The following is a 16,702-nucleotide window of genomic DNA, read 5'->3' as shown; positions in this document are numbered from 1 at the left end:
GAGAGAAAAAAGTTACAACAACAATTCATTGAGATGTGCTTATTCTTACAGATGTTACCTCTTAGCTATTCTTTGTTCATATCTTTGTTTTGTGATCTTTTTAATCAATTAATTTTATATCTTAAAACTACAGTGACTCAAAAAAGGAATATTTAAAAAAAATGTTTTGAAAGAAACACTGTTTTGCTTCATTTGATGTTTTCATTATTTTTTTCTTTTTTAACAAAATGTTTTTTTAAAAAAAATGAGAGAGAATTGTTTGAATAATACTGTTTCTTTTCAGTGGGGGGAAATATTCTATTCTCCATCCCCTTTTTTCCTCACTGGGAAAAAAAGGGATACAGCCAAAGTGTAAAAAAGTGTTTTCCAATTCTTTAGTGGTTATTGATTTCCAATTAATTACTAATTTAAAGAACTCGGGGGTCCCAGAATCAGGCAAAACAGAATCAAGGTTATCAAGTTCAATGTATGGTCAGGTACCCTGGTCTGCATGATGAAGACACTCACACTGAGGGAAAAACAAAGCTTTAACCACTGTTAATGGCACATATTAGTAAATATATGTCAATTTGTTGCCAAGGCAAGTTTGTGGTTAAGCATCTGCCAACATTTTATTCTAAAATATCCAAATCTAGTATCAGTTCAATGTTCCTGCAGTCACCTATTCTTGTTCTGTATAAACCTCTGTTTAAATATGCTATTCTCAGTTCCCCAAAACTCAGGGTTACTGTTGGGCCAAAGTTCATAGGTCTCAAAGTCTTACAGGATACAGGCCTGAAGGTCCCTTCTGTTACTGCTGAGTAAAGTAAAATGCTAAAAATGACACCCCTCCACCCCCATAGGAAGGTGGGTGTTGACACTGATGGCAGGTGAGGCAAGGCAGATGATTTTGAGTTACATATTGTGTAGAGGAGCACAATGTGAGGAATGCAGAAGTCAGAAAGAGAAGGATACTATAGTAGTTAAATCAAGAAATGACCTGTGCATAGCCTAAGGTTTTGATGTCAGTGAGGGTTAGGAAGGAACATCATGGTTCCAAGCGTAGATTGACACCATTCAACCTTGCTTTCCACCTCCTCCTTAATCACCTTTATTATTAGCAGAAAAGACCAAATGTGTTATGTGGAATTGGAAGAAAGGGAATGGCTATGCCAGGTAAATATGATTTTCCCTTAGCCCACACCTGCACCCTTCTCAGCCCTCACTCCCATTCTGATGCCTGGGAGAAAACATCATGTGCATTTTACTTTTAAAAATATGCTATTAATAATTAATACATTTTAAAAGGCTTTTTATTAAAAGATGCACATAGGCTGTCTGACAGGCAAAATCACCTCACTACTCCTGCTCACTACTCTCCTGGTCATATATCCAAGGTTCACATTAGCACTTTTTGAAACCGCCTCAGATTGGGAGCTCATGTTCAGTTGCTTGCCAACAGCAATCCCTAAACCTTTTCAGATCTACTGTTTCCCAGTACACAGCCTTCCATTCTATATACAGGTATGGACTGCACTCTTTGTTCCTAGATGTTTGACTTTGTATTTTGCTGTATTAAAAAATATTTTGTTTGAATGGGCCCAGGTTACAAAGCAATACAGATCATTCTGTATAATTTCCCTATCTTCATCACTATTTCTACTCTGCCAATATTTGTGTCATCTGCAAATTTTAACCAACAGCGATTTTATATTTACTTCTGGATTATTGATGAAATGTTGAACAGCGTTGTGCCTGGTACAAAACATACCACTCAGCAATACCCTTTCCCTCCAAGCATAAGATGAGACTGCTTGACACACCAAATGGTTATTCTCTAGTCCTGCCTAATCAAACAGGAATGGGATTGCAGCAGGAGCCAATTTGTAACAACACTGTTACCAAATGGTTTCTGGTCCTGACCAGAAATTTTCATTAAGACATTGACAGTTCCCAAGAACATGTGTTTTTCAGGTTTTTACCTTACTGAAGAGTCAAATTCCAAACCAACGTGGAGCATTTCACATCCCATTATGCACAGTGAAAATAAATTGTTTGGAAGAAAAATTTTATACATGTAACAGGAGACCTCATATGTTTTATTGGGTAGGACGTCAAATACAGCTTTCCCCACTGTGCTCTTCAATTGCTGTCTTGGTCAAATAAAATAAGGACCAATGTGAGTGCTGTTATAGAACACTACATTATTTTATTTTCCCTCTTGGGTATTTTTATACATTTTATGTGTCACCTAGTATAAATGCTGCATGTGAGTGATAATGCTATAAGTTGTAGAGAAAAACTGCAGTGCAGGAGAACAACATTTCATTTTCATGTACAGAGATGCAAGATTCAAAACCTGAAATCAATGTGATGCAGAGATTTGATTGATGTACCAAATCAGAGACTATAGGGCTAGATCCTGCACTTATACCTCCCTGTGAGAGCACTACCCTGTCTACAGTGTGTTCCACTGCAGTGGATAGGATACAAAATTATTACAATACTTGGTTTCTAATTTCAGCTCTGCCACAGGTTTTGGGTGACCTTGGGCAAGTCATTTAATTTATCTGTGACAAGTCTGGCATCTGCAAAAGGGGCTAAGCTGTTAAAATCTCAAGACATTCATTGTGGCAAGAGCTGCATCAGAGCCACTGAAACAATGGATTCTCTTATCCCCTCTGCTCTCACATATACCAGTGAAAACTCAGGAGTACAGTTGCAATGACAGAGCCTTAGGTAGCAATAATAAACGATAACATGTAGCATTTATATCTTGTTACATTAGTAGGTCTCAAAATACTTTACAAACATGAGAAAGTACCTGTTGGTTTTAGTTGCATATCTTGTTCCCATTGTCATAGTAGCTGAATCACTTACAAAATCAAATAATTTATATTCACAACCCACATGTAGCTGGGGAAATGTTGGCACCACCTAGCTTTTGGTCCCTGTGATGGGGTATACCAATCTCGCACTCGGCCAAGGGGGACGGACCGATAAGTGTGTGCTCAGGAGGCCATGCCCCCTTGCCCCTGCTGCACATGCTCCAGGTGTAAGAGCCAGATAAAAGGAGGCAGCCCTGCTCAGTCAGGGCTAGCTGTGGAGGAAGGCCATGTACTACAGGTTCCTGTAGACATGCCTGCGGAGCTCCAGGGAGCAGAGCCCAGGGACCTGGACAATGCTGTGGACAACTCGCTGACTGGAGACTGATGGGGAAGCCAAGCCACTGCCAGCTGAGGAGATACCCAGGATGCAATTTGTGGGAGGGAGTAACCCAGGAAAGGTAGTAGAAGCTGATGCCTGAACCCCTAACGGGGAGTTCCCCAGCTTCATAGGGCCCTGGGTCAGAACCTGGTGAAGAGGATGGGTCCGGGTTCCCCAACCACACCCTACAGGCCACCAGGCTTGGCTGCTGTCTCCTTTCAGCTTCAGCCCGGAGGCTTAGGGCTATAGACTGCTTGTTTGTTTTGCTCCACCCAGGGGCTACAGACTGATTGTTGTTTTGCCTCTTCCAGAACTCCAGTTGTGGTTGTCAGTCCCAGCCCAGAGGCTGAGGGGCGATGGACTGTTTTTTTACAGGGCCCTGCCAGGGAACCAGAGCCCACCCTGCTGCAACTCCCTGAATTAGAAAGAAATCCCGATGACTGTGTGATGGGATCTACCAACTCCAAACTGGGCCAACGGGTGTAACCCAGCGAGGCACATGGAGCCTCCATCACAGTCCCACTCTCATGAGTGGAGACTTTCAGCACCTTCGTACCATCTCTACCCATACCCCAGGCCTTCCACCAGTGTTCATTCTGGCACAAAAAGGCATAAGTCACTAGTGCATCTGCCCAGGCATACCATATTTAAGTTATTTATAAGTTCTCAAATGTACTTGCTATAAAGAGGAATTTTCCAATATCCAAACCTTCACTAACACTGACAGGATCTTTCCTTTATTCCTAGTTGTAGAGACAAGAGGTATAAGAACTGGGAGTATCTCTCCCATGCCATGGAATTCCACATCTGAAAATCACAGGACTTTCCAGGGACTTGTAGCTGTGGGATGGAATTTTCTGCTGTCTCAGACTTTAATTTAGGAAGAAGAAACAAAGTGGTGTCAAGGAAAATGGAATGACTACAGAAAGAAAATTTTACTGGCAAAAAAAGTTATATTCAGGTATTTCCTCCTCCCTGCACAATTTAAAAGCAGACAATAGAACTTACATTTGATTAATCTACAATAATGCTTAATGCAAATAACAGTTCTACACATTTAGTTCTGATCACGCTGACAGAAGCCAAGAAGAGGTGAAAAACAAATAACTAATGAGACAGAGCCTCAGTGGATGTAAATCATCTTAGCTATGCAATTTTACTACTCCAGCTGAGGAATGGGACTGATAGTTGACTAAAGGACTACACCCATTTCATTTACAAGAATGTGATCCTGATTTGAATGAAAGATTAACAAAAAAAAAAATGAACTCAATGTTTCATAAGACAACTGATTTTGGGTGAGGTGGAATACATTTGTATTTCCTTCAGAAATACCAAAAAAAATAAAAATAGCTGGATATGATCTTGAACACATGAAATTATTTCTGTATAACATTTATTTCACTATGTTATTAGTTTAAGTTCTCAAATATACTACCAGAATATTGAACTGTTCAGAAAAAAAAAAAAACCTGTTCAATGTGGAGGTTGAAAACTGATTTCTTTCAGCTATCTGGGAAATTTGTAGTTTCTCACCCAAACTGAAACTGATCTAATCTACTCTGAGTTATGAGCAGCATTAACCTTATGTCAAGTATTGGGCCCTGCATTATGCTGGCTTTTACTGTTATAACCTAGGCCACAAATTCACTGCTGGCAGAAAGTCCTTGTGAATGGGAAGATGTGGTGGTACAAGGTGCCTTTAACTCCCTTCTCACCGGAGGAGATATAGGTAGTCAATCAGCGCAGCCTAAAAACAGACTCAATTTCACTCTTCACTCAGCAGTTTTAGCAAAGACCAGAAATGAAGGATCATTTCTAAAATCTCCCTCTTTCAAGGCAGGGGCAGTTTCTCTATACCCCACAGTTCTGCAGTTCAGAGGGAATAGTTCCCTTGGAATACAACAATCAAGTGGATTAGCATAGTGAAAAACACTTATAGTGGAGTGAACTTTCACTACAGAGTAAAACTTCACTAACTGATGCAAAAGCCCACTGAAATGCACAGAAATCAGTGGGAGTTTTGCCCAAGTAAGAATAAGGGCCAATAATTTCCTCACTTACACTATTACAAATCAGGAATAACCCCACTTAAATTGAAGGAATTATACAGTTGTTGAGCAAAGGTAAATTAGCTCAGAATCAACCCAAGGATCATAGGATGGGACCATAGTGAAACTTTACCTATAACGATGAGTTACTTTTGCTAACAACTCAACTTTGCTACATTAAGTGTTTGTCTTTAAATATCTTGTTCAAAGACCACAGTTTAAACTAAACAAAAAGAAGTGCTTCATATAACTCAAAGATTGTACAGATTCCAGTTTCAAAAAAGTTCTCAAGGTTTGGTGAAATCCAGAGTTCCCCACAGGCTCTCAACCCCTCCACAAAGCAAAGACCTGAAGCTGTTAATGGTTGGTGTTTCTTGTAACCAAGAGTAAGAAAAAGCTTACTAAGCTCCTGGACACAATAATCATGTGGGTACCTGGCTTGCCAACTAAAGGGGAATTGATCACCTCCCTGCATGTGCTGCATTTGGCACCAACCACATATCAGGGCATGCATCCAGTTTACTACACCATCTGTAACTTTCTGGGCAGGGTCATTGACAGCACAGTTCACTGGTTAAAGAGGATGACCCAAATTAGCACTTCCAAATCCAGAAAGCATCCTGAAATCTATTATTCAGCTTATGCTGCTATTTCATTATTTTCTACAGCTTTTTCTCATGTGGAGGGCTAATTGTATTAGAGAAGGGAGAGTCTTAGCTGGACTACTTTTCATGGCTGCAGAAGGTAAGTGGGGGGAAACCTCCCTTCCCTCAGGTGAGCACATTAGACTCAGCCACAATCCAGAAAGGAGCAGGAGTTGAGGCAAGGCAGCAAGGCATGTGTATGGTTCTACCTGCATACTTCATTCTCCAGTGCTGTACATGTTACCTTTAGTACTATGAATTGAGTGGAGGCCTTACTCTAACTTGAGAACCCCATAACACCAAGGGCCATTGGTGTCCCACTATTGTGTGTCAGCAACTCTTGTACACCTGACATACTCACTACACCTAGCACACAGTTGTTCTGATGTATGCCCAAAAGGTGTCATATAATGTATCCCTGGAAAGCTAATAACTCACTGATCTAATGTTCTAGAGTAGAGTGCTGTGTGTACTGAGTGTATACAAAATTAAAAATATGTGTTAGAATTATGTTCTTCAAATGTATTTGGCAAGCAATGCATAAACACAATCGGCCTTAGACAGAAGAATGGGTATTTGCTTGTCTAACCAGCCTGGTCATCAGTCAGAAACAATGCAGGTATATTTACATAAAAGGTAAACAAAGTAATCAGACTAGTCAGTGGAGCAGACAGCCTCACAACTATAGAGATGGGGTCTTAATCTCAAATGATAAGCAATAGCATTATCTGGTTGTGTATTATATTAATATATTACAAAAATATCAGGTAAGGACAAGGTATGTGTTATCGCCACATGAGGAATTATGGATACTCACTGATATTATGCTTTCAAGTCTGTGACCAAACTGAGGGAAAATAAATTTTCTCCCAGACAGGAGGGAAGGCCACTATCTACCTGTCTCCAGTATAAGCTAAGCATTGTGTAACCAAAACAATGGAAGACCTATTTGTATATGAATCAGCGTGGTGATGGGAAGTCCACAGGAAGGGAAGACGAGAAGAGTCTATCTGGTTCTTGAAACAGAGAAGATAAACTTTGGGGCGATATAAACTGGTAAAAATAAATTTGAGGTATCCGTCACTTGGGGGACGTAAGGGGCCAGAGCTCTTGAAATCGCAGAATGTTGCATCCTTCTCAGTAAGAAATCTAGGTGAGAAACCTGTGTAGGCAAAGACTAACTTGCTGAAATTAAGTTTTAATCTTAGAAGCATATTTTTGCTTTTGTGTAACTCTTTTTATTTTTACTCCTCATACATGCTTATCACTGAAACTTATTAGTTTTTAATAAACTTTTAATAAACTTGTTTTACTTTTACTAAAAACCAATTCAGTGCTGTGACTGAAATAAAAGGTTTTTTTGTCAAAACCCAGTTAAATTAATGAGCTGTAGTGTATTGTGTCTTTAAAGGAGCGACAAACTTAATAACTACAGTGAATGTTCAAGGAGAGGGCTGGATAATGCAAGGAGACATGTCTGGAGAACTCAGGTGTTTTGGTTCATTGTTTGTTAACTGCAAGGCAAGATTTGGACTGGTAGAGTCCTGAAGAGTTTGCTGGCAAGGTATACAAGCTAGTGTTGTCATTGAGTTGCCACACAGCTCAGCAGAAGCAAACCTCTCACTTGCTGACACTGAGAGAGGTAACACAGTATCTCACAGTTCTGGAAACCCCAGCAGATTGTTGCATTGGTAGACAGTGTCACTCTGCAAAAAGTAACTGGGCCGTGGAAAGTTTGTAAGTCTGGCTGTTGGCATCAGGGCAGTAAATCACAGCAACATAGCACCAAAGGCACCCACAGTTGCAGAGCAGGTGGTGGCCCAGCTCCTTCCTTGTCTGGGTTGAACCCCAAAGTGTCACAAGACCCCAGAGTAGTGAAATATTTTTCACTGCTCTTCAACAACTTCACACAATGGCTGAGCACCACAAAGGGATTTAGGTACTAGAGAGCTCCAAAAACCTCCCCCCACCCCCAAATTTCCCCTGTAAAAGTCTCCTAGGTGCCTATATTTCTGACACTGTGCATCTGCATTGCTGCCACAGGTATGCACCTCAATGTCTATCTCCTGCCTAAGCCCCAGTGCTATCCTCAAATCAGGTAAAGATAGGCAAGGCAACATCTAGCTCACCTCTGAAGGCCCATCTGGTAGGTGTGTTCAGAGCACATCTAACTCCACACAAAATAAGAGAAGTAAAAGCTGCCTCCCTTATAACCTGTAGCCTACTGATTAGGGTATTCAACTGGGTTATGAGAGTAATTCAGTTCTCCCCTCTATCTGATGAGGAGAAGAGATTTCAATGCAGGTCTTCTGCTTCTCAGGTCAGTGCCTTAATCACTGGATTATAGTGGCACTCACATTCTCTCTGGTTCAGTGTATATGTAAGTATTTATACAAAGTGGAATGGCTTGAACAGAACATCCCATGGTGAAGTAATTAGGGCATTTATCCTGCTTATCATCAGTCAGAGGGGAGAACTGAACCTCTGTCTGACACATCAGGGTGAGTATGCAAATCACTGAGCTAAAGGTTATAACAGAGGATGCTTCCTGCTTCTTCTTCATTCCCCTCTCCTTACCTCCCCAGACTTTATGTGCAGAAGTAGGTTTGTAACACAGCTTTTCCCACAAGTAGGCATCTGACTCAAGGAGCGGGTTCCTGGTTGTGAATCTCAACCAGAGATAGGCACCTCTCTTCATGTCAGACTAAGTCCATGTTTACACTTCCAACTTAATCAGCACTGCTGCGATCAATGCAGTGGTGTCAATTTAGCAGGTGTGGTGAAGACATGCTAAGTTGATGGGAGAGCGCTCTCCCTTTGACATCTGTACTCCACCTTCCTAAAAGGCAGAAGCTATGTCAATGGGAGAGTGTCTCCTGTCAACATAGCATGGTGTAGACACAACTGTACGTCTATCTAAGTTACATCGACTTCAGTTATGTAAGTTGCATCTGATGAAGTGAGCTGAAGTTCACGAAAGCTTAAGCTCAAATAAATGTATTAGTCCCTAAGGTGCCAAAAGTCCTCCTTTTCTTATAACTGAGCTAGCGTAACTTAGATCAACTTACAGCATTAGTTTAGACTAGCCCTTAGGCACCTAACTCTGAGAGGAGCAAGACTTAGGACACACCTGTCTCCTACTATCGAGTTTAGGCAGCTCCTTGCCTGACAGGCTGGCTTTTATGGATCCCATTCTCAGGCACATCTCTGTCCCCATACATTGCATAGGGAGCCTAGGTGCATGACCCAGGGGTTTTCCAGTGATTTTCCAGGAAACTACAATTACACATTGCAATGCTGAGCATTGCAACACTTAAATCCCTTTGTGGATCCAAGCCAACATTTCTTGATGTAAGCAAAGTCAGGATGAGCTCTACCCTGACAACTGGTGGTGAATTTTGGCGAGTTGTGGAAAAGAACTTCAGGGCCTGATCTTCTTTGCATAGGCACACCCACCCCACCTAGCATGAGCCCATAGCAGCCCAAATGGTCACTTCGGCTGCTGTGGGATCCCCAGTTTCTCTGTTATTGGGGCAGGAAGAATAAAGTGTTGTTACCCTGGTTATGTGAATCAAGGCCAGTGGAACCATTTTATGACAGAGGGACTCGCCATCAACTAAGTAGCACTCTCTAGACCAGGGGCATGGGTTCCAACCCCCCAGTGAGTGGAGAGAGGCTGGAGGTAGGTATTTATATCTGGTTGTGTGGGTCTGTTTTGAGGGCTTGAAACTCCAATTGCACTTTCTTTTGTCTCCATTGTAGAATATCAGAGCCAATTTTGATTCTATTAGGAGTCTTGTTACAGACTGCTAAGCTGAATTCACTTTGGGCTAATGGGTGTGCCAGCACTGAGGCTCCCCTACTACAAGCTGAAATCACTAAAGAGCGAAAATTATTAAAAGTTGAAATCACTGAGTGCTGTTTTAAGTAGTGGGGGGGGCTGAAGATCTATTGTTGAGTGGCTGGTGGAGCGGAGCAGTTCTTGGGATGGCTGGAGTGGCTCATGGGACAACTGGAGGAGTAGAGCAGTGCAGCGAGCGAATAGTGTGGTGAATGGAGCTGATAGCATCACAGCTGGCAGAGACGTGTGGAGGGCGGGCGGAGCGGATAGCAGGCCGGCTGGTGGAGAGGAGCAGCAGGTGGTGAAGACTACAGCAGAGTCACATGGAGAGGTGTGGCAATTGGCCGTCGACCTGAGCAGTGGAGCACATGAGATGCCCCCCAATCACCTCCCCCCACTTCCATCTAGTGTGGGAGGTAAACTCTGCCAGAGGAACTTCTGAACTCTGTGGGCTGCACTGACCACAGTCAGAAACCTGTGGGTGGGGTGACTGATGGTTTGCTAGACTTAAGACCCTGAGGGGAAAAGGACACTGTCAAACTTACTTGGGGGTGGGTCTTTTGCTCATGGTTTGTATTTTGAATCCTGTTTGCCGTGTTTCCCCAACATAATGCCGCATTGTTTCCCTCCTTTATGAAAAGACTTTTGCTACACTCAAACTCCGTGCTTGCGAGAGGGGAAGTATTGCCTCTCAGAGGCGCCCGGGGGGGGGGGGGGTATGTAATTGTCCCAGGTCACTGCATGGGGGCCCGAGCTGGTTTTGCCTTGTGTTATTAAAACGGAACCCCTAGATACTGAACCCGGACCTTGTTGCTGCCAACTCTGATGGGCAGAAGGGTTACATTTATGTAATTGAAGGAACTGTCTGTGGCTGAAGGAAGCAGCTCTTTGAAATTAAAGTCAGGATCACGAAAAGTAGCAAGAAAATGATGTCTGGATCATATCACACTCTTTGGAAGTTTGTTTTCTAAATCAATCTATCAGCAAGGGATAAAGAGTGCCACTTTTCTTGCCTTTTTGGTCAACAGTTATTTACTACTATCTCATACTTTCTTTTATCAGTAAAGAGAAGGAGTGAACATGGTGGCTTCACGTAGCTTCCACCAAAGGGCTTATCAAAGGGAAGAAAATTCCGGGAAGACATGGCTGAAAGTAGAGGCTGAATAAGGCCCTAATCCTGCATACACAAGAGCATGTGTATATTTTTACACATTCCAGTAGTACCAATTAAATCTACTATTCACTATTAAACATGTGAATAAATGTTTGAAGGATCAGGCCAGAAGAAACCTTAGATTTCCAGGGCTGTCGAGGGAGGAGACAGGTAATGTAGTGATGAAGGGAAAATGTTTAGTTAAGTTGCTTCTTAGAGCAAAATGATTAAAATTCAGTTCACAATAGCAATACAGTTACCATACCCGAGAGAGGAAGATTATCATAAAAACTGAATGAGTTCTCAAACATCTGACTAGTCATTGTAAGTCTTTCCTGGAATTCTTAATGCAGAATCTTAGCCAGAAACTCTCTCGTAATAATATTATTATTAAAAACAAATTCAGCCAAAAATCAAACAAATCTACTATACAGGCTTGCTTGTAATCTACAAGGGTCCACTCTGGTTCTATGAGACATATGCATCAGTAAGCATGTTCTCTATAACACAAGAATCAATCTATTCTGTTTTAGAAATTCAAAAATCACCTTCACCATAATATCAGGATGAGAATTCACATTATATTGGAGCTTTGCTAAATACTTTTTACATTTAAGATCCTTTTTTTCCTAATTCTTTACATTTTACTATTGCTAATATTCATATTAAAACATTTGTTAAAACACAATCTAAATATAAATTAAAACATCAAATAAAATATTTTAAACCAATTTCGCTTGTGATATTTTAAAACTAAGAGCAGAGCAAATAATTCTTAGCTCTTCTCCCACGCCCCATCATTCCATTACAATTTGTGTTAACGTGCAGATAAAATGAAATGGAACATGATTTTCTTTATGATTAATTTGTGCCAACCTCTACATTTGCTTTAGTAAGAGTCAGTTGCCATTCTACATTTTACCAACAGGTGGTACAAACATTCTTTACTTTCATTACAATAAATCATGCAAAAAGGAATTCACAAAAAAGGAGTGGTAAAGTTGAGAAATCAAGCACTCAGAAGTCGTAGACTGCAGAGTTAAGGTTGATCTTTCAACCTTAACTCTGCCCTCTAATGCTTGTACCTTTAAAATCTAAACAGATAATTCAGAAACAGCATGTGGGCTAAATTCCTCAAATAAATTATTCACTGCAATAATTCACCCTCTGAGCCCTGTGACTATTTCTCTAGGCTAAGAGTCATTTTTGGTACATGGGTGGTGGCAGGCAATCTAATACATCTCTCACTAGATCTGAAGCAACCTTTGGCAAGATCTGAACCATTCTAGGTATTATCCAGTTCACTGCAAAACTAGAGTAGCTTCACGTGTATACCATATCCTTCTTTAGGAGACCACTTATGAAACAAGCATAGCAAAAAAAAAAGTATATTTCTTTCTCAAATCAAAATCAATTTCCTCTGGAATAAGGACTTGCAATGCTCTGCATAGAGGACTATTTGTATGCCAAATAGAAATGTTCAATCCTTTGTCATATTCACTATAGCCTTTTTAAAAACAATAAAAGTAAATTTTTTTTTAATATCAGTAAAAGTGTCTTATATTCACTCCCCTCTCAATTAAAAAATATTGACCCATGTTTGATCAATCTTAGCCATGGAAAATTATAGCATATAAAATGATAGCTTCTCTAATGTACGAATAGTTGAGAAAATGAAGCTACAATGGAAACTATTTTGCAACCTCAATTAAAGCAGTCACTCCCAGACGATTGATATAATGATAAGCTGGAATCCTGTACATTTCATTCATACAATAAGTTAGAGTAAAGCACAGAATTCAATCTTTAGACCTGATTTAATTTTTTATTTCTCACTGAGATCTCTAAAGCAAACTAAGTTTGAAGAAAAATAGTTCAATAAGTTAGGAGTATTTGAGTGACTATTCGACATTGGTGAAGCCTCATCTGGAGTACTGTGTCCAGTTTTGGGCCCCACACTTCAAGAAGGATGTGGATAAATTGGAGAGAGTCCAGCGAAGGGCAACAAAAATGATTAGGGGACTGGAACACATGACTTATGAGGAGAGGCTGAGGGAGCTGGGATTGTTTAGCCTGCAGAAGAGAAGAATGAGGGGGGATTTGATAGCTGCTTTCAACTACCTGAAAGGGGGTTCCAAAGAGGATGGCTCTAGACTGTTCTCAATGGTAGCAGATGACAGAACGAGGAGTAATGGTCTCAAGTTGCAGTGGGGGAGGTTTAGATTGGATATTAGGAAAAACTTTTTCACTAAGAGGGTGGTGAAACACTGGAATGAGTTACCTAGGGAGGTGGTAGAATCTCCTTCCTTAGAGGTTTTTAAGGTCAGGCTTGACAAAGCCCTGGCTGGGATGATTTAACTGGGAATTGGTCCTGCTTTGAGCAGGGGGTTGGACTAGATGACCTTCTGGGGTCCCTTCCAACCCTGATATTCTATGATTCTATGAGTGGGGTAGATTTTAGCAAAGGATAAAAGGAGTTTAAATGGAAGTTGCATTTTAAGCTTAAGTATAACAATCCCTAGCTTGATTGCTATAATGATGTTCCATAAGTCTCTATTGAAAACAACGGGGCCTGCATTCATAGACTATTTTTACTGAATGAGAAATTTCCCAAAATATATAATAGGTTGAATAATAAGCTACTGCCTTGAAAAGTTGTTCCTCTTCTAGAGTTTTGCCTCTGTCAAATGCTTTTATTGTGTTAAGAAACAGAAATGACTAGTTTTTGAATAATTCTCACTATCACTATTCAAGTTAGTTGGTATACTACAATAGAAATATCATCCTAAAAATTGTAAATGGAAATGTAAAAGAATGATCATGAAGAGAACTACTAACCTGCAGATCGTGGACAATTTGGACTCATTTTCAAAAAGATTAAATTCAACATAAAAACTGTGTGGCAACAACTATTACAATATGTTTATATGTTTTGAAACATTAACAGCAGTATAATGCTTGGTCTGCATATGTATTATGAGATGCACAATCCTCTTTGAGAGCCATTTCTAGTTTCTCTGCTATATATTCACAAATTTTGGGGTCATTTTATGTGTTGTAATATGGGCACAGTATTTTAAATAGGTTTCAGAGTAACAGCCGTGTTAGCCTGTATTCGCAAAAAGAAAAGGAGTATTTCTGTGTATAAAAGCTTTGTGTGTATAAAAAGATCTTCTATACTTTCCACAGTATGCATCCGATGAAGTGAGCTGTAGCTCACGAAAGCTTATGCTCAAATAAATTGGTGAGTCTCTAAGGTGCCACAAGTACTCCTTTTCTAGTATTTTAAATAGCACTTCATTGTCCACAACTAAGTTCGTTTCAAATCCTTGATAACTACTGAATTAGTTAACCTATTAATTTCTAAAATATGCAAGTTTCAGAGTAACAGCCGTGTTAGTCTGTATTCGCAAAAAGAAAAGGAGTACTTGTGGCACCTTAGAGACTAACCAATTTATTTGAGCATAAGCTTTTGTGAGCTACAGCTCACTTCATCAGATGCATCAGATGAAGTGAGCTATAGCTCACGAAAGCTTATGCTCAGATAAATTTATTAGTCTCTAAGGTGCCACAAGTACTCCTTTTTTAAAAATATGCAAGTTGTAGTAATATGACATGAGCTTTCTTTTCAAGTTCCCTGTCACACGCACATAGCCCTGGTAAAACTCCCTTTGGCTTGACATTCACCAGGCTGTTGTGCTGGGTTGAAATCCATCAGAACTGCATGCTTTAAGCTTTCCTTGATCTGAATAGGATCCAGCACTGTCTCTTTCCTTGATCTTTCTGGCATGTTTCCTAGCACAGGCGCTGAGTCAGTTAAAAGTCCACAGAAATTGAACTGTGCAGCCAAACTGCCCTTGGTCACCAAGACCAGTGCTGACCCCTCAAAGTCCCACACAGCTTAAGCACAGCCTCTCCCAGAACACCAATCACATGGACACTCTGGGTTCACAGGTTTACTCTTCAGGGGCACATGATAGTGAACCAAACAGACACCCAGGCTTTGCACAGGATTCTAAATACCATTTATTTTACTTAGATAACACAAGAGATACACAGATCTAGACAAAATAATAAACACACTTGTATGTATTTCCCTGTCTCAGTTTCCTACCACTCGGGAGAGTCCTTTAGGCTTAGGGTAGAGTGCTCTGAGGAGACCTGGTTCCCTCTCCAGCACATGGCATCTCTTCAGAATAATGGAAAGTCTCTCTCCCTCTCTCTACTCTAAGCCAGCTTACTTCATGTGGCTGGTCCCTCAGTGAAATAGACACAACCTTTTTTCTGTCTCCTCCCCTTCCCAGTTATCTGTCATTGTCCCATTGGCTGTTTCTTCATAGAATCCTGCCACCATCAATTCAAGAGCCTTCATCTCTGCAGCTCCTACCATTCTTCCTATACCTTTGTCCTTTAAAAACAACAAGGAGTCCTTGTGGCACCTTAGAGACTAACAAATTTATTTGAGCATAAGCTTTTGTGGGCTAGAACCCAATTCAGCAGATGCATGGAGCTGAAAATACAGGAGCAAGTATAAATACGTGAAAAGATGGGAGTTGCCTTACCAAGTGTGAGGTCAGTCTAACGAGCCAATTCAATTAACAGCAGGATACCAAGGGAGGAAAAATAATTTTTGTAGTGGTAATGAGAGTGGCCCATTTCAAACAGTTGACAAGAAGGTGTGAGTAACAGTAGGGGGAAATTAGTATGGGGGAAATTAGGTTTAGATTTTGTAATGACCCAACCGCTCCCAGTCTTTATTCAGGCCTAATCTGATGGTGTCCATTTTGAAATTTAATTCCAGTTCTGCTGTTTCACATTGGAGTCTGGTTTTGAAGTTTTTTTGTTGAAGAATTTGCCACTTTTAGGTCTGATATTGAGTGACCAGGGAGACTGAAGTGTTCTTCTACTGGTTTTTGAATGTTATAATTCCTAATGTCATATTTGTGTCCATTTATTCTTTTGCAAAGAGACTGTCCAGTTTGGCCAATATACATGGCAGAGGGGCATTGCTGGCACATGATGGCATATATCACATTGGTAGATGTGTAGGTGAACGAGCTCCTGATAATGTGGCTGATGTGGTTAGGTCTTATTATGGTGTCCCTTGAATAGATATGTGGATAGAGTTGGCAATGGGCTTTATTGCAGGGTTTGGTTCCTGGGTTGGTGTTTTTGTTGTGTAGTGTGTAATTGCTGTTGAGTATTTGCTTCAGGTTCGGGGGCTGTCTGTAAGCGAGGACTGGCCTGTCTCCCAAGGTCTGTGAGAGTGAGGGCTCATCCTTCAAGATAGGTTGTAGATCCCTGATGATGCACTGGAGGGGTTTTAGTTGGGAGCTGTAGGTGACAGCTAGTGGAGTTCTGTTACTTTCTTTGTTGGGCCTGTCTTGTAGTAGGTGACTTCTGGGCACCCTTCTGGCTCTGTCAATCTGTTTCTTCACTTCAGCAGGTGGGTATTGTATTTTTAAGAAAGCTTGATAGAGATCTTGTAGGTGTTTGTCTCTGTCTGAGGGATCGGAATAAATGCAGTTGTATCTTAGAGCTTGGTTGTAGACAGTGGGTCATGTGATGTTGTCTGGATGAAAGCTGGAGGCATGGAGGTAAGTATAGCAGTCAGTAGGTTTCCGGTACAGGGTGTTGTTTATGTGACCATCGCTTAGTAGCACTGTAATGTCTAGGAAGTGGACTGGTCTAGGCTGAGGTTGATGGTGGGTAGAAATTGTTGAAATCCTGGTGGAATTCCTCAAGGGCCTCCTTCCCATGGGTCCATATGATGAAGATGTCATCAATATAGTGCAAGCAGAGTAGGGATGTTAGGGGACGAGAGCTG

The sequence above is a fragment of the Lepidochelys olivacea genome, assembly GCF_965140295.1.
Source record: "Lepidochelys olivacea isolate rLepOli2 genome assembly, chromosome: 2".
NCBI classification, from domain to species: Eukaryota; Metazoa; Chordata; order Testudines; family Cheloniidae; genus Lepidochelys; species Lepidochelys olivacea.
This window is presented reverse-complemented; position numbering follows the sequence as displayed.